The sequence below is a fragment of the Bison bison genome, unplaced genomic scaffold, assembly GCF_000754665.1.
Source record: "Bison bison bison isolate TAMUID 2011002044 unplaced genomic scaffold, Bison_UMD1.0 scf7180017864452, whole genome shotgun sequence".
Taxonomy (NCBI): Eukaryota; Metazoa; Chordata; class Mammalia; order Artiodactyla; family Bovidae; genus Bison; species Bison bison.
In genome coordinates this window covers 1222359-1241707 of record NW_011495014.1, presented here as the reverse complement: position 1 = coordinate 1241707, position 19349 = coordinate 1222359, and the positions used below count along the sequence as shown (strand labels likewise).

The following is a 19349-nucleotide window of genomic DNA, read 5'->3' as shown; positions in this document are numbered from 1 at the left end:
TTAAGTACGGTTTCTTCACTCTCATCCCACTAGGGGAAAGATGAAGAAATCAGCCTTAGACTTTACCTCTTAGCTGTTTCCCTTTTTACTTCAAAACCAGCCTGTTTTTCAAGTGAGATTTTCCCCAAATTTGAAAATTCTCCGCCATAGATATTTCAGTAGGAAGATGGAGCCTCAGTGGGCATGTTATGCAATTTTTGCTGCGTCAAATGCCCATCCTCCTCGTATTCTGGAGGTCTGTCTCTAACTGCTGAGAAATATTTCTAATCTTCTTGAAACAGAAATTTGTTCTCCTGTGTTTGTTACTCATCCACCTCAATGACTTTTTTCAGCTCTATTATCACTGAATAAACTAAAACTTTGCAGTGAACCTAATGAATGTGTCTTATTCAGATAAATCTGGTTGAATTTGATGTTTTTAATAAACAAACATACATGCTAGAATACATTGCCTCAGTTAATAAAGTTAAAGAAAACTTTTTTTTCTGTTGATTTACCATTGCATTAAAAAAAAAAAAGAAAACTAGTAGGAGTACCAGCTCCTTTGTTATACTTTATGTAACATTAACCAGAGCATTTAATAAACTATATGTTGCAAATTTTCTCATTAGCAGGCACCCAATTTAACTGGTAGTTTAAGATTTTGAGCTTCTCTAAATAATCCAACAGAAAAAATAAATAAGCAAAAAGCTTTCTTGTGTAGCAGTTATTTTCCTCAACCTTGACGTTTATCCATAAGGCACTTAGTAAGCCCCCTTTGATATAACAGAAAGGTCAACTTCATTGCCACTGTTTTTCTAACATGCTATTTGTTGGACAAATCCTTCTTATTTCTCTCTTTTAAAAAGTTTAAGAGGGAATTCACTAATGTGATCAACTGTGGACTTTCATCCTGGCCACCCAGTTCCACAAAGTCAAAATGATCAAAGACTCTCCTGTTTCGCACCTTGCTTTCATCTCATGGCTTCCGGGGAAGATGGAAGGTAAACAGTCTCACAGAGCTCCAATTACGAATATCAAGATAAAGAGGAGATGACTTTCCTTTCCCACCTTTAAAATTATCTATGGATTGATGTAAAATAGCTTTCAGAGCCTCAAGTACTTGCTTGCTCTCTGATTGCAAACAATGGGTTCTGAACAAGAACAAATAAACGTGGGAAGTGGAAGGGTAACCCGGTTAAGAGGCAGCCTCAGTGAGCACTGGGATAAGCAGAGCCAGGTTTCTACCATCAAACTCAGCTCTCCTTCGCTTTTCTGAGTATTGGGGTTGAAATTCCACTGGCAAAATGTAATTTGCATTTTCCTAAGAACCTGTGTAGCAGATAGATGGTAAAGAGAATTAAAAGATTATTCAAAGAGATCCAAGATTATTAGGAAAGAAAGAAAGAGTTTGATGCTATAGTGCTATAGAACAGAAATAAGAAGAAAAAACCAAGGCTCCCTTTTGAAAATTTCAGTTAGGGTGGGGAGGGAGCCTTTGAAGAACTCTATTTTGCATGTGCATTGCTTTCTTTTTGTCCTTCTTAGAGTCATTTTGCTTTTTAAGGCTCCATTGCCCATTTACTTGCCTGAATTAACTGAAATAATTTCTTATATCCATCTTAAAAAGAATTCCCCCATAAAAGCATTTTTTTCTGTGCTCTATGTTAACATTTGGGATCTTTATTCAAATCTTAGAATCAGTCCACATTATGTCTCCGGAGAATCCTGATTTCTGTCAGCTCATTTCTGTGTTAAGATGGAAGGGCTTCTATATCCTGTACAAGCAAAGATCCAGGCTGGCTTGTTCTCTCATCGTTCACAGTAAACTAACAGTCCTAACTAAATTTCAAAGCTTATAGACCATCCATCTACCATGAAGCAGCATTATAGGAAGCCAGCTCTCCAAGGTTTTTTTCCAAAGAATTAACCTTGACTTGTTGGCGATGCAGATATTTCCAATGCCAGATGAAAGAGTGCTCTGGGGGAAAATGGAGGGCAATTGATCTATCCATGTATTCATATCCTGAGCCATGTGTTTATATCATAATGATCCGCTTCCTTCTGGAACTGCCATCACTAAATTTGTTTTAATATTTGTCCTTGGATTTTATTGGACTGGTTGTATGAAATATGCTTCAGTATTTGGATAGTGGCCATTTTATAATTTAATCTTCTCTCTCCATGTAAAAACTATTCTAGATTTTAATGTCAAAATAACTTGATCTCCCCTGAAAAATTGGTGTGATTATTGTTTCCATTATTTAAATTATGTAACTAATTTGTCACATTTCTCATCTTTGCACTGTCTGCCAGGAAGCTCAAATGCAAATCTAAATAAGCCTCCAACTATTAATAACAGTAACTCTTATGGTTAACTTATCTGATTTCTTATAACATGGGTCCATTTTTCTATTTCTTTTTTATTTGTCTTATGATTGTATCTTTTACTTTATACCCCTAAAACCTTTGCTGGAAAGTGATGGTATTTAAGTAAATTTAACAATTAAAATAGTTTTCAAAAAATAATTTATTCTAAAATACATGAAGGGTCTTATAAAGAAATTATTGTGAGACTCTTTTTATTTTTGGTAACCAGATATTTTATCTTTGTCTCTTGAGAATATGTAAAACAGAAGAACCTTATGGATTGTGCCAAACATTAAGCAGAAATTAGTAAAAATAAAGCTTTTTCTCTAGTGAGCATGGTTGATAAAGGAGTTGAAGGAGCATTTTCAAGAGGCCATGGAATAGGATTATCTTGGCAATTTTTTTACATCACCTTAAATATGCCATCATTATAAAATTGATTTATGGTTAGATTGTCTATATTTCTGACTCCCTTATTTGCAATTGGCTTCTTGAGAATATGACCTATGACTTAGTTGTTCCCAATACGTAATACGATACCTGACTCATAGTAATGAAGTGAAAGTCGCTCAGTCGTGTCCTGCTCTTTGCAACCCCTTGGGCTATACAGTCCATGAAATTCTCCAGGCCAGAATACTGGAGTGGGCAGCCTTTCCCTTCTCCAGGGGATCTTCCCAAACCAGGGATCGAACCCAGGTCTCCCACATTACAGGTGTATTCTAACCAGCTGAGTAACCAGGGAAGCCCAACTCATAGTCGGGCTTCAACAAATATTTTTTTAATGCCACATGAGTTTTTATCTATTTAGAGGCACTTTTATGTAAAGAAAAATTTCAAAGGGCTTTCCATTTCTATGATTTCAATGAATGCACTCTCATTTACATTGCCATAGACATCTTTTCCCTAATATGGCACTTGATGCAGCCTCTTGATTCTGTAATAATTTTCATTGTGAATGAAACATCCTAGCATTTGTCTCACTGATGATGAAATGTATCAAAACTCTCAAAAGCAGACCATCATTTGCAGAAATAAAGGAAAATTGCCAAATATATTGGGAAGATTTCTTTTTAATTTACTAACTTTTGCTAAAAGTGATTATCCAGCAAATGTAAAGAGAGAGTTTGAACAATTGTTTCCATCCACATCATTAAACCCAATTTTGAGTTTGGAGAAGTCTCGCTTTGTAGAACACTCTAAATGACTCTTTATGGCTCTATTCCTTGTGCTTGGTTCCTGCTCTTGTCAAACTATGAAGAGATTGTAATCTCATTAAGAATTGGGTTGGGGGGGGAGTTTAAAGCGAATGTTAAAGGGCAATTTAATTACCTTATGAAATCTAAAGTGTGTACGAGACCCGCAGACAGTGGCTCTTAGTTTCAATACAATTTCTGTTTGACTTCAGTGAAAGTTCTATTAACCCATTATGTATATACACATGGTGTGCATGTGTAGTTTCTTGCCCTAGAACATATGTTTCACCAGAGCAGAGATTTTCATCTGTTTTGTGCACTAATGTGTTCCCAAGTGCCTAGAATAGTGTTAGTTAGTCATATCCAGCTCTTTGCAACCCCGTGGACTATATTCCGCCGTGTTCCTCTAACCATGGAATTCTCCAGGCAAGAATACTGGAAGGTGGCCATTCCCTTCTCCAGGGGATTTTCCCAGCCCTGGGATTGAACCCACATCTCCTGCATTGCAGGTGGATTCTTTACCATCTAATCCACCAGGGAAGCCCATAGGCCCAATACAAATCTTTTCTCATTAGACATTTGTTGAATGAAGAGAAAAAGTTCATGCTGAGGGAATGATACCATTTCATGATTAACTCTGTTTCCATCCGGTTGAATTTTTTCCCATTATTTTATTTCATGGACATAAAATCATTGAGACAGGAAGTCCAGAAGGTAAAGCACTGGGCATTAAAGCAGTTTCGAGGGTGGTTGGTGCTAAGCATTCTTGTTTGATGCCTTTTAAACTTTGGAACCTCAAGATTATCTATTCCCATGATCAAACAACCTCTGGAGTCTTTTCTTACCATTACATCAGATGCTTAGGAAGGGAAAAAAGCCACTTGTACCTTCCTTCCCCATGACTCATTATCACTACACCTTATTCACAAGCCTCCTGCTAAATCCTCCTCCACAACACAGCAAAACATAAAGATGTATATTTACAAGTTCCAAACTAAAATGCAAGTAGTAAATACACTAAAAATATTATCAGCAACTCAGCTTCCTTACCTAACATAGATCGTTGAGACTTTGAAATTATTCCTTAGTATTGAAATTTTTTCTGGAAACATTTAAGCTTATTTTTTCACCCTCAAAAAAGAGAAGTTTATGTTGAGTTACCAAAAGGAAGGAGTCTGTTGATCCTTGTCTTTGTGCTTGAGAGTGAGCAGTTCTATGAAGGAGACCTAATCTTGACAAGTCCTTCTAGACCAGGAAGAGCTTAGATGCACAGCTTTTATGCCCTAAACTAGCTAGCGGCCCTCAGCTCATTTAGCTTCGAGAGATGGAGTCTAGAGAAAGCCTTTGTGTAAAGGAGTCATGTTCTGGACCTGAATTTAGAAACCATACATGAAAAACTATCACAGAAGAGCCACTCACTGATATTCATTGAGGGTTGTTTCTATGTGACAAAAATCCATAAAGGAGAAAAAAGGTGAAACAGCCACTTAACCATATGAACAGTGCGTTTATGCACTGGATACTTGACAAAGACTGGAAAAAATGCACAACCTGAGAGTTGAGAATTATGTTTTATTTGAGGACTTTACTGAGGACTGTAGCCTGGGATCCAGCTTCTCAGATAGCTCTGAGGGACTGTTCTGAAGAGATTAGGGAGGAGCTAAGATATACAGAAACTTTCTGGGGGTGGGGGGAAGTTGAAGATCAAAAGATTACTGCTAATTAAAGAAAAAACAAATATCTCAAGTCAATGAATTTAGTGATTTTCTATGTATGGAAAAATCTAAGAGCTTGGGCTTCATTAAAGTGTTCCTTTGATATGCACCTTAAGTATCTAGGGCCAATACCCAGTTTAACTCCCTCCTGTGTTCTCCCCAAGGTGCACCATCAGGGGTGGCTGCAATAGCTGGAGGTTTGATGGCCACGATGTTCTTTGTTCACTGAAGTGACAGGCGGCATTCTTGGTCCACACTTGCTTGGCTAGATTATATAGTCAAAATCGGATCTGAATATATATATGGATTGGGGGGTGTTGTGGGGGAGAGAAAGAATTGAAAGAGTAAAGTAATAAAAACTATGTGTGTGTGTATACATGGTGGTGGGGTTTAGTCGCTATGTCGGGTCTGACTCTGCGACTCCCTGGTCTGTAGCCCACGAGGCTCCTCTGTCCATGGGGTTTTCCATGCAGGAAGGAGTACTGGAATGGGTTTCCATTTCCTTCTCCAATATAGATATATTTCTCATACCTATATATATATGTGTGTATATATATATAGTCTGTGTGTATATATGTATATGCATGTGTGTGTGTGTGAAAACAAAGCCAGTTAGTATATATTGGTCCTAAATTTTTAAAAAAATCAATCAAAATCACCCCATTTTGTTTTCCTCCCGTTGAATGAATAAGGAAAATCTATGTAGATATGACAGATAGAAATGAAAATGTGAGCTTTAGGTTTAAATAATTCACTTCCCCTGTACTATTCTTAAAATATCAAGGTTTAATTTATACATAAAATAAAAGCCAGAATATTTTATTTGTAGTGTTTTATCCACTTCACATATGCATTACTAAAATTGAACTAAATTCCTTAGGGAAAAAATAGAGTGCATCTGCTTTCCATGAAATCTCCCTAAAGGATATAAATGTTTTTATTTGCTACAGTGAGCTACCTGAATGTCATGCCATAATACAACATGACATTACTTAACTTGAGGTAATTTAGCGTGGCAGTATTTTTTTGGACAGAATTGAAAATATTTTAGATTAACTTACCATATTAGCAAGTGTTGCATGGAATTTGCTACAGCTTTTTGAATCTAAACGCATTAAGTATTGCATGATTGCATGCATCCCTAACACTGAATACCAGCTCTCGTAGAGTTATTAAGGGCAGAAGTCACCATGGATCAGGCAGCTATAATCTCCTCTTGGTGTACAACAGACTAGGATTTCACACATGCTCCCTGGGGTATGCCAGCACTTGTTTGGTCGGAGGAGGCAAGACTCAATCTTCCTCTCTGCACCCATAAGCAGCTGCACAATCAAATCCAGCTGGGTGGGAATATACTGTAGTCCTGTGACCCCCAAACATACGGACATGGTGTTATGGAGCTTGCTCACAGTCTTCCCTGGGAGCTCTTAGACTCCATGTGAAGCCTGCAGCCCAGGGCGCAGCATCTGGTAAAGATGTTTGTCAACTTGGGACCAGCCTCCAAAGTTACAGGGAATGAGAAGCAATTCTCTGTTCCTAATGCAAGCCTGGTACAAGAGAATGGGTGTTTAGGGGACAGAGCCAGCACCTCACTGGTCTTCAAAGAGACTGTTGATCTCATTTTATGTGGTTGCTTTCCTTTTAATTGCTTTCGTGTTTGTTTTAAATTTATTATATTTTTTATTGAAGTATAGTTGATTTACAATGTTGTATTAAGTTTCTGCTGTACAGCAGAGTGATTCAATTATACCTTTTAATTATTTTTCAAAATATAAAAGGAAGACTTGAATTTATGGTTGTTGTAAACAATTTGAACAGTATAGATGTGTAGAGAATAAAAAGAGGGACCTTTGCACCAGCTGCTCACAAGCTCATTCCTTTTCCCAGTGGCAATGGCTGTTAATTGTTTTCTGAGTGTTTAATTTTGAGGCTAGATTTAAATATTTAGACTTAATATAACCAAATGGCTTAGTGATTCTTCTAATGTGACTCATACATAATTGAAAATCCATTGTATCTATCATATCACCATTACTTTATATCTCTAGTAAGTCCTTATTGTAAGTATTTTTATCAGTAACTCTTGAAATACATTATCTCAGCACATCTACTCCAGAAGAACTCCTTCTTAACATTTAAAATGTTGCAGCTACCTATAGGTAATTGCTATGTTTTTATTCCATGAAATTAAAAAATAGTAATAACAAAAATTTACAAAGAAGTTGACAACACTTTAAAATGAATTAGCATTTTTCTTATGAAAGCATATGTCCACATTTGAAAAAATAATAGTGCCTACATGTACAGGACATTATTCTTTTAGGCTGTAAATGATCACAGATGGATTTTCAGATCAGATCACTTGAGGAAATTAACTCATCGTTACTGACCACATCCACCCACCCCCCAGCATACACATAGAGACACATACACCCAGAGATACACATTCATCCCAGGTTGGGAAATTCCAGTATTAAACTATAGAAACTTTTCATCAAGGAGGGAAGTTCACATAAAATGTATCCTTAAAAAATCTCAGTGAAGCAGTTCTGCTCTAAGTGGGTCATTGTTTAATTTTTAGATATTTATATGTTTTGAAGAGCAAGTAGGCTTTCTGTTCCAAAATAGCTCAATTATGTTTTGATTGCAACATCTGATTTTTTCCAGAGATCTTGGATCTCAGATACTGTAATCATTTATACATAAGTTGATAATTGCTTTACAAAAATAAAAACTGTTGCTGTGGTGGTGGTATAGTGTGGGCATGCGTGGTGTCTTCTCTCATCCTAGAGGTTTCACAGTGTACTGAGCTCTGTTGATTGGTAAAATACGCTGTTTGATTCTGCATGATTGCAGATATCTTCAGTTTGCCAGGTAACAAACAAGAGGAAATGAGCTGGAGTCTGTGGACCTGGCAGGGCCTTGTCTGGAGGTGGGGAATGGAGTGAGATCTCGCAGCAGCTCACCCATCTCTTTGACCTTGAGCAGATGTCTTTTGCTCTGCATACTTGGCTTCATTGGCTTCCTGAGCAAAGACCTTGGAAATGAAATAACACTCAGTCCATTTATCCAAAACTCCCCCAAGGGATACACTTTTAAAAAATAATAATAATAAAGTATACTCTGTGTGACCCATTTCCACTCTCATTCCGTCACATGTATCACAGTTCCATGGAGAAGTACGCCGTTATAGGTATGCATTTAGCCTGATAAAAGAGTTGTATTTTACTTTAATGGAGGCATATTTCACAGATCCCTTTTGTATTTATTACCATTTTTTTCCCAGGAAAAAAATGTAATATTACAAAGAGTATATATACAGTGGTGATGATTTGTGACTTTTCTCAAAATATCTGTTTTATTTTTCGCCCAAAGAGAAAAGTAGACTGATTGGTTTTTAGAAGCTAGACCAAGAAGGTTTTAATAGAGGGAACAGATGGACTACTTAAGGTACCATATCTTTGGGGCTACTATTACACCGAGTTTAATGAATGTAGGTAGAACCAGGTAATTCTTATGGTAAGTTTCAGCTCTCAAATTGATCATTCCAGCCATCTGTGCACTACAGAGCACGTCTTTGTTTACTGCCTAAAGTTTAAGTAACATCCAGCTAAGCTTGCTAAGCCTAGTTGGTCCCACATCCCACCCCACACAAAGGAAACAATGCAGAGACCCAAAGGCAGTTTATCAGATAATTTTTAATAGAATTCCAGAAAATTCTGCACATATTGCCCAAGGTCCTTGATTGCTATCTTGGGAGAAAAACAGTTTCTTTTCCTCATATCTATCTGGTTAAAATGTGCAACTTCCTCCTGGGAAGAAATCAGGCAAAAAAATAACAACACAGGGAGAAAACATGAGGATGTAGCTCACTCATCCTATTCTCAGTGCTAGGGTGGGCTACCTAAACCTTGGACAAGGTCCCAGCAACAGAGAACGGCAAGCAGTCCAGGTGATATTGTTGTTAAAGGAGTGAGGCGTTAAGTGGCTTCCAGGACCCTTGGTGAGCGGGAGAGTCGAGATCTCAAAACTTGAAAAATAGGGCTTCCCTGGCAGCTCAGTGGTAAAGAATTCACCTACCAATACAGGAGACACAGGTTGAATCCCTAGTCCAGAAAGATTCCACATGCCACAAAGCAGCTGAACCCATGTACCACAACTACTGAGCCAGTGCTCTAGAGCCCGTGAGCCCCGGTCACTGAGCCCACGCGCCACGACTACTGAGGCACACCCAGCTTAGAGCCCTTGCCAGAGCTCCACGACAAGAGGAGCCGCCTCAAAGAGAGGCCTCCGCACCACACCTAGAGCGTTTCCCTAGTTCCACCACAGCTAGAGAAAAGTCTGCAGAGCAACAGAAACCCAGCACAGACAAAAATAAACAAATAGATAGAATTTAAAATAATTTTTAAAAAAAGTATAAAAAGCTGTTATTGTATAAAGTATTTTTTTTTAACTTGAAAAATAATAGCATTAATCAGAGTATTAGAATACCAGGTTGGAAACCGTTGCTGAGCCAAACTTGGGCCCTCTCGCCTGCACACAGTAAATCCAGTCTACTGACACCAAGTGTGGTGAAGTCAAGCGCAGCTTTTACTGTAGGGCATCATACAAGGAGTCTGGGATAGCTAGGACTCAAAAAACCCAAACTCCCCTATTAGTTTTAGCAAAGCTTTTTTTCCCCCCTCATTGAAATATAGTTGATTTATAACATGTTAGTTTCAGATGTACAACAAAATGATTCAGTTGTATATATACGTACCATTTTTCAGATTCTTCTCCCTTTTAGGTTAAAAAATATTATGTATAATTCTTTGTACCATACAGTAGGTCTTTGTTGGTTATCTATTTTATATATAATAGTATGTATATGTTAATCCCAAACTCTAAATTTATTTCCCCTTCTTCTGATTTCTCTCTTCTATTTTGAATAAAATAAGTTTGTTTTCTATGTCTCTGGGTCTATTTCTGTTTTGCATATAAGCTCATTTGTATCATTTTAAAAGATTAAAACAGAATATTACTCAGCCATAAAAAAGAATGAAGTAATGCCAGTTGCAACAACATGGTTGGTCTTAGCGATTATCATACTAAATGAAGTAAGCCAGACAGAGAAAGACAGATATCATATGATGTTGCTTAAATGTGTAATCTAAAAAAAAAATTTTTTTAAAGCATTTGTAAAGGCCAGGTTAGGCAAGGGGTACCCAAGGGTATGTGACCAGCTCAGACACAATTCTAATTGGTTCATGATGAGGTAACAGGGTAGTGTAATAGGAGTTAACATTGTAACTACTTAGGTACCAGTAGGTCTGGGGGCCACATGCTTATGGTGATCAAGTAGTTAATCTCTTCTCCTTGGTGGAAGTTTTAGCATCCATAAAACAATTCAGGAAGTGTGCAGTGGACACTTATTATATAGGTACATCAGAGAGTAACTAAAGCAAAGGATCTGGAAGAGGTGTCTGTCCAGGAATGCCCCATAGGACCCTGCCCAGTTACAAAGCCGCTTCTTATGAACCTATTTCTTGAGTGTCTGATGTTTGTGTTTAGTCTTTCTATGACATCATTAATCTATAGGCTTCCCCCATCTTTGTTTTCCAAAAAGAACTTGTGGGTTTTTTTAACAAGTGTCCTAACTGATACCCTGTTTATTCAAAACATTTCTAAGTGGATTTCTTTCACAGCTTAGCCAAGGCGTGGAAAACACTTTCACAGTGTCAGGCCTAGCTCCCCATTCCTTTCAAAGGTCTAGTGAGGAAAATGTGCCCAGTTTGGAAGTAACAGATGTGCATTTTCCTTTCACATCTAAGTATCCATCAATAAAAACCTGGTGTGAAAACCTAGGGTGAAGCTTTATACTTCCGAGGGAAAGATGCACTTTTCCCATACTGGGCCTGTTGCTTGCCAGGCCACAACTTTAAGTCATAGTGATCATGGAATATAGAAACCCCCACTGAGTATGATTCAATCAGGGCAAAGGGAACTTCCCACCTCCCACCCTCTGCATGTGCTGCTGCAGAACCTCCATCATGCCTCTTCCTGGTCCATATGGCTGTGAGTGTCTGCCCCACATGTGCCCAGGGATGATGGAGAACCACTGAAGTGAGGAGGAGGATCATTCTCCAGGTGCATGTCAGGTCAAGATGCTACCCTTTGAATTAAAGGATGCTGTTGCTGCTTCAACCGTCTGCAGGGCATATACTTTAAGCTGTTGGCCTTGTTTTGCTGGTTTTTAATGGTGGTGAAATATTTGTACAGATGCTGGCCTACTGTCTCATCCATTGTCTCTAGTGGCAGACACCATACCCATTGCTAAAAATACTGATCTAGAATAAAACGCCTATAGAAAAAGAAGAAGGAAAAAAAAGCAAAGCAATTGCCCACAGATGGGTCATATTCAAGGCGCATTGTTGTTAACCAGCTGTAGACAGTCTGTGTCAAAACCAGAAGACATGTTCAAATTCCATGAGCTTATATGGAATGATTTACTATAACAGTATTTGCAAGATATGCAGTGCATGGCCGGAAAAGTCCAGCTAAGGCAGTAGTTGGTTCAGTCAATATGCAAACTTTGCTGAATTCCTTTGCACATATGCCCTGGACTGTTCTTAATTTTCAGAACCAGCTTTTTCTATCCATAAATTAAAGACCTAAAATTGTAGCTAAAAAGTTTGACACCAAATTCAAACAGGGATCCATCCCATTGCTTTGTTTTGCCTGTTACAAATTCACTTTCTACCGAAATCATTTGTGAAGTAACTCATTTATATAGACTAACATTTCATAAATAGACATAAATTAGAGCATTTATATTCTTGAAAAGTATCATGAAATTATATCAAACTTTTGAAAGGGTCATAACATATCAGATTTTTGGGAAAGCCACTTGAATTTTCTTCATTGCTCTTCATATCCCCAGGACCTAGTCTGTGAATTGTACATAAAAGGAAAATGAAAATATTGTTGAACTACTTAAAGACTAACTCAGATGTATTCCAGCTTAAAATCAGGGAAAGATCGGATTGTTTTTAAGGCTCCATACTACATTCCTTCAGCCTCACAGTCTCCCGTTTATTTAACAGAAACGATGTTGTTTAGTCGCTAAGTCATGTCTGAATCTTTGTGACCCCATGGACTGTAGCATGCCAAGCTACCCTGTCCTTCACTATCTCCCAGATTTTACTTAAACTCATGCCTGTTGAGTTGGTGATAGCATCCAACCATCTCATCCTCTGTCACTCTTTTCTCCTCTCACCCTCAGTCTTCTCCAGCATCAGGTGGCCAAAGTATTGGTGCTTCAGCTTCAGCATAAGTCCTTCCAATGGATATTCAGGGTTGATTTCTCTTAGGATTGACTGGTTTAATCTTTTTGCTATTCAAGAGACTCTCAATAGTCTTCTCCAACACCGCAGTTCTACAGCATCAATTCTTCAGTGCTCAGCCTTCTTTATGGTCCAAATCTCACATCTATACATGACTACTGGGAAAACCATAGCTCTGACTATACAGATCTTTGTCAGCAAAGCGATGTCTCTGCTTCTTAATACGCTGTCTAGGTTTGTCATAGCGTTTCTTCCAAGGAGCAAGCGTCTTTTGATTTCATGGCTGTAGTCACCATCTGCCATGATTTTGGAGCCCAAGAAAATCTGTCACCGTTTCCATTTCCCCCCCCTCTATTTGCCATGAAGTGATGAGTCCTGATACCATGATCTTAGTTTTTTGAACACTGAAACATTAGTTGCATTCATATTCTTCAGTCAAGAGAAGTTATTGTTCTTATTTATTAATAGTCTGAGCACCTATTGAGAGAAAAAGGCATTTGATCACACAAAAGACAAAGGCAGTTACAGTTCAAGGTCTCTCCTCTGTGCTTTAGTAGCTCCATTACTATACTTTACTGTCTGAATTTTATCTGTCTCAAGAAGAATATGAGTTCCTCTATATTTTCAGCTTCTCCTAGAATACCACAATATAGAAAACATTCAACATAGTTTTGTTGAATGAAACAATGGGTACTATAGGAGAGGAATTAAGTAGCTGATTAGAGAATCCAAACGTGGCTAGGCTGTCTTTCATCTTCGAGCAAGGTGTTGTGTGCACTCAGTCGCTTCAGTCATGTCCGACTCTTGGCTACCCCATGAACTGCAGCCCGCCAGGCTCCCCTGTCCAAGTTGCTGAGAGAGGCTAAGTTCCTACCCTGTGGTAGGCCCTGTACTGAGTTGTGATGTATAAGACTGAGTTTGCAACCAGTGATTCTATGTCATCATAGGGCATTTGTTCGGAGAAGGCAATGGCACCCCACTCCAGCACTCTTGCCTGGAAAATCCCATGGACGGAGAAGCCTGGTGGGCTGCAGTCCATGGGGTCGCAAAGAGTCAGACACGACTGAGCGACTTCCCTTTCACTTTTCACTTTCCTGCATTGGAGAAGGAAATGGCAATCCACTCCAGTGTTCTTGCCTGGAGAATCCCAGGGATGGGGGAGCCTGGTGGGCTGCCGTCTATGGGGTCGCACAGAGTCAGACACAACTGAAGTGACTTAGCAGTAGCAGCAGGGCATTTGTTGGAAACCTCACATCCTGACTGCTTTGATGCCTATTACAGAAATGTGATTGGTGCTGGAAAATAGATACAGTCAATACTGAGTTACTTTTTAATCACTGAGTTTCAGGATCATCCACACTTTTCTGACTGTGTCTCCTTAAGTCTAACCTCATGTACTAAAATCATGACAAGTTCTTCTCCATTTGATGGCTAGTGTTTTGTTTTTTCCCTGAATTGGATGCCTAAGGGGTGTTTTTGCAATTGCCAAAGCGCTAAGAATTAGTGTGGGTGTAAAATGTAAGGGGCAAAGCTGAGAAGAGGAGTTTCTCTGTAATCTGTCAAATTCTGAATCTTCCGTTATGGTCTTTCTCTGTTGAGTAAAGGGCTCAAAAGAAGAAAGAACTTTGATAGATATGTAGCTTTGTTCAGGATGGTTCCTTTACATTTTTCTGCTACCCCAGCTAATGGTGAATTCTCTCATACCAATTCTCTGAATTTCCAAGAAACACTGTTATTTGCAAACAGAAATTGTCTTAGTTCATTTTGTGTGGAATTCCATTTTTTAAAAACTGGAATGATTTTATCCCAAAATCTTTGTGTGGCTTGGCTCATATATTTAAAAACATTCTCCCACCTTATTGGTATACGTGCTAAACTGGGTTTAGAAAAATTTTGTGACTTCATTAAACAAAGACATGGTGTAGTGATTATCTCTCTACTGGTAGGGTTGACATAATTGCAAGTAAAGAAATGGCAGTACTTTAAAATTATGTCTATTTTATTTATTTCTTTCACTGCACTGCAAGGCATGCAGGATTAGTTCCCTGACTAGGAATTGAACATGTGCCCCCTGCTGTGAAAGTGTGGTGTCTTACTCAGTGGACTGCCAGGGAAGTTCCCAAGTATTTTTAAATAAAGTCATTTCCATTGACTTTTTTTCTAAGTATTAGACTTAGGATGTTCTTTGATCATTGTCAGAACTCACTCCTCTGATAAGTCTGTCACTTGGGCCTTGGCAGTCATATTGCCACGTTCTATCTCATAGGAATGATTCCATTTCTATGGGAGCTAGTTGCCTCTCTCCAGAAGGCAACAGTAAAGACCCTGATAATGCAGTGAGACTTGAAATCCTGGGATTAGAATGATACTCTGGGTAGAACAGAGGAGACCTAGCCTAGAGAAGTTATAGCCATCCAGAACCTAGCCATCCAAATATAGCCGTCATTCCCTCTATGTAGCATCATGTGCAATTAAGAACTTATCACATGGATTTGAGTACTGAGATGTGTACCTCAGTCTTTCTTAACGGAGGTTGAAGATTTGGGAATGGGAAGTGACAGAGCTCTGATTGTTTGCATTAGCCAGGTACTGTGTTGTAAATAGTTCACACACATACCTCCAATTTCAAAGTATCAATATGATGTCATTTACCACGCAATTGGGAAAAGCTGTGTGAAGCCCGCTCTGCCCAAGCCCAGGGGAGCCACCTCCAGGACAGTGGACATGTGCTGGCTAACCCCCTGGTTCCCGAGCTCCCTGTGAGCTGGTCTCAGGCTTCTGCTGTGACTACATCACAGTAAACCTCTCCCTCCCCTTCCTCCTTTTCCTCTTATCCCAAAACAGGTGTGGCTTCTGAGAATATGTTCTGATCAGCTTCCCACATGAGTGTCTCAAAGTCTGTTTCCCAAGGATTCTACCTGTGACAAGAGAAAAGGAAAATTAGGCTCGTTATTGTTGAGAGTAGAGAACGAAAACCCTCTGTTCTTTCTTTTAAATTCATTAACAAAGTACATCAACTATTACCTCTTCTTGGTTTCCTCATGAATCACAGAATATATCTTGATAAGCTAATAAATGGGCAGCTCAGTGGTGCTTTCTCTTTTGCTCTGTGGGTCTTTTTTTAAGTCCTTGATTGCAGACAGACCACATACAAACCAGGATCAAATTGTGACCAGATGCTGCCATTAGAAATTCACACTGTAAATTACTTTGCTGCCATAAAGAGGACTGTAGCAAAACTGGAGGAACTAAATCTCATGTCCAAATATTTTATTATCTTATTTGTACTATTCTGTCACTAAAATACTTCATAGCTAACTTTGATGTGGAGACAAAACAAAATGAATGGACTCTTTGGAATAAATGGCATTGGCAAAATTCCTTTTTGCCATGTGAATATAAAAAGAAGAAAAGATATTAATGAGGTGTAATAGAATAATGTACTAGAGTAACTATAATTTTTAGGCCTGGTAAAATTATAACTTAGATTAAAATGTGGGTGACAAATTTTGAGTCTAGGCTATTTTCCCAGAAAAACACAACAATTTATATAGTAATTTTCAATTATCTGCCCAAGGAGAAATAGTAATAATGGCAGTTATCCAAAAGAGTAGATAATGAACAAATTCATTTCTATCAGACTTTGAAATATTGTTTTTTATTCTAAAAACATTTGAATGTGGATGCATTTTATATTCTGGAAAGTTGTGTTGACTCTAACTTATATACTGAAATTGTACTTTAGAAATCAGACTAAAGAAAGAAAGTGGCTTATATTTTTCATCTGACTTTGTGTAATGCATTTCTATTTTCTGTATTATTGCTGAGAATAGATGTCAACTCTTAGGATAATGTTAACTTTTTCTGAAAGCAGAGAAAATTTGTCTCTGTGTGTTTCCTAGCTTTTATTTTCCCAGAACTGATTTTAATTTAAAAGATACCCTCCTTTCCTGTCCTTGTTTGGCTAAAATTATTTTTAAAACATTTTCTGTTAAAAAAAAAATTAGAAAGAGTTATATCTAAGTAAGACTTAAGGTTTAAATTGAAATATCTGACCCTAAAAAGTTGAATTGGCTGTATATACATTTTTCACATGTATTTTGGCCCTACCTTTATTAATTTGTGTTCATTAAATACTAATATATAAATAACAGTATATATAAATAACCTGGTATAGGATCTGGCACATGTTAGCAGTCGGTAGCTGCTTGTTCCCTATATTTCTTGCTTCCTTCCTTTTCTTCACTCAATATTTTATATAAGATGCTCCATATTAATGCTCCATATACTTTAATAAATGTTTATATCTTATTGCACTATGTATAAAAAAAAATCTGTAGAAGCAAGGATTTTTTTTAATGGGCTAGAATGAAATCTTCCAGGTCTTATTTTCCCTATGTTGACATTCAATATGTGTTTCCTAAAAGCTACCTCCATGGAACTAGATTTATCAATAATAAGCATATAATCTATTAAGAGCCCTAACATTTTAAAGGATAAAAATGAGGGCTGGTGCAGGCTGAAAATGGACCACATGGTCTCATGTCTTATTCATAGTCATGTGGAACGCTTCTAATCTAGAACTATACATTTTCACATAAGGCAGCAAGTTACTACACATTGCAGTGTTTTCATTGTTTGCTTTGAGACTCCTTTGCTTTGGTACCTGACTTGATAAGTATTTGATGTTTGAGCAGAGTTAGTTATCTGTTCTTTAAAGATCTGAATAGTATCTTCAATGGAACACTGAGAAGGCACTACTGCTACTGCTGCTGCAAAGTCACTTCAGTCGTGTCCGACTCTGTGCGACCCCACAGACGGCAGCCCACCAGGCTCCCCCGTCCCTGGGAGTCTCCAGGCAAGAACACTGGAGTGGGGTGCCATTTCCTTCTCCAGTGCATGAAAGTGAAAAGTGAAAGTGAAGTCGCTCAGTCGTGTCTGACCCTCAGTGACCCCATGGACTGCAGCCTTCCAGGCTCCTCCATCCATGGGATTCTCCAGGCAAGAGTACTGGAGTGGGGTGCCATTGCCTTCTCCAGAGAAGGCACTAGAGTGGTGCATTAAAAAGTAGCTAGGCTCAGTAGACCTACGTTCAAACACTTGGCTCCAATCCTACCCGGGTGTCATTACACAAGAAGCTGACTCTCCCTAAGTCCTGATTTTCCTTTTTGAAAAGGTGACAACATGAAACAGAGAGTTGGGGTGATGATTACAGATAATAAACGGAAGTAAATTAACATACAGTAGGCATTCAGTAAATACTGACATTAAATACAAATCGTAGCAAACATTTACTGAGTATGTACCTTATCTCAGTACCATTCTAAGCACTTTCTATGCACTGATTCATTTAAACCTCAGTACAATTCTATGATTCAGGTACTGTTGTTATCACTGTTTTTACACATGGAACTTTGAGAGCTTATATCACAATAAGCAGCTAAGTCCATATTTAAACCCATCTCTTACTCTTAACCATCACACAATACCACGTATCATATAAACAGTGGCTTTTAGCAGAAACTGGAACCAGTAGATGGATCCAATGGGACCCAGTGGTGCCTGTGCCCATAACTCTCTCCCATTCTTCACATCTGGCTACACTGAGGGACCACTGTATTTTAGTCACTTGACTTTACCCAGAAATACTTCCATAATGTGAATGGTGAGGAGAGAAAATTGTACCTCTCATTATGAAGGTTTATAGAAATACAGATTGAGACCCAAGGGTCAGATACCCTAAAGGCAACTTCTGGTTGGCTCCTAGTCTGTTATGTAAAAAAGTCTGATCAGATTCAGCCAGTCTTAGAGTGGTCATGAGTCATAAATAAAAGGGAGAATACTCATACCTAGAAAGCCCAGCTCTGCCACTAATTAGCTGAGTGTCATTGCACAGTGGCTTCAACCCTCTGGATCCTTCTTCATCATTGGAAATTAAAGATGTTGCCTTACATCTTAGATCTCATGGCTACTCAGGAGCTAATCCTAAGCTTCCTGTGGGCTTTGGCTTTAGCCTTCTTTGAACTGCACAAAGTTTTGTTTTGTTTAATTGAATTTTAAAATATAAATTCCAAAGATTTCACATAAAACTCTGTGTTTCTGTCTTCCCTTGAGAACCTGAAGTCATGGCATTATTGAGCCTAGTTTTCTTTATGGCATCAATGGAAGATACCAGGCAGACCTGAGCCATGGCTGTGGCCTCAGATGAGATGTGTGTTCACCAGCTGAGCATGGCTCCACCTCTCCCTGATGTCTCAAACCCAGTCTGCTCCCTCACTTACCCTACCAGTCTGGTCTTGTAGGCATATAGGTTTGCAATCCAAAGACCAGCTCTGATGTTTATTTGATCATTTGTTTATTATTATTTTTTATTTGATCAACATCTATTCAGTGCTTACTTACTTGCCTTTCTATGTACTGTATTTATAGCCTAAATATAAAGTTTTCTTTTTATATGATAGCATTCTGCCTTCATTCCCCTGAGCCTGATGAATTTCCAGTGTTCCTAAAGTGTTCTTTCTTCTTCTTATCCGCCTAGGTGACTTCAGTTTGCTAAGCAGCAGCTTCTCCTGGCGTGAGCCACTGCAGATCTGCTCATCAGACGGGCTGAGACTATCCTGTGTGCCGTGAGCCACTGCAGATCTGCTCATCAGACGGGCTGAGACTATCCTATGTGCCGTGAGCCACTGCAGATCTGCTCATCAGACGGGCTGAGACTATCCTGTGTGCCGTGAGCCACTGCAGATCTGCTCATCAGACGGGCTGAGACT

General features: G+C 38.6%; 1 long non-coding RNA gene across 5 annotated transcripts in view; it reads left to right on the top strand.

The window, feature by feature from the left end:
- Positions 1–19343, top strand: part of LOC105002365 — a 574024-nt gene extending 554681 nt beyond the window's left edge. For all 5 annotated transcript variants that reach the window (XR_826946.1, XR_826945.1, XR_826941.1 and 2 more), the window contains one exon: positions 19118–19343. This is a non-coding gene — a long non-coding RNA (uncharacterized LOC105002365). The remainder of the gene's footprint in view (positions 1–19117) is intronic.
- Positions 19344–19349: the final 6 nt, after the last annotated feature.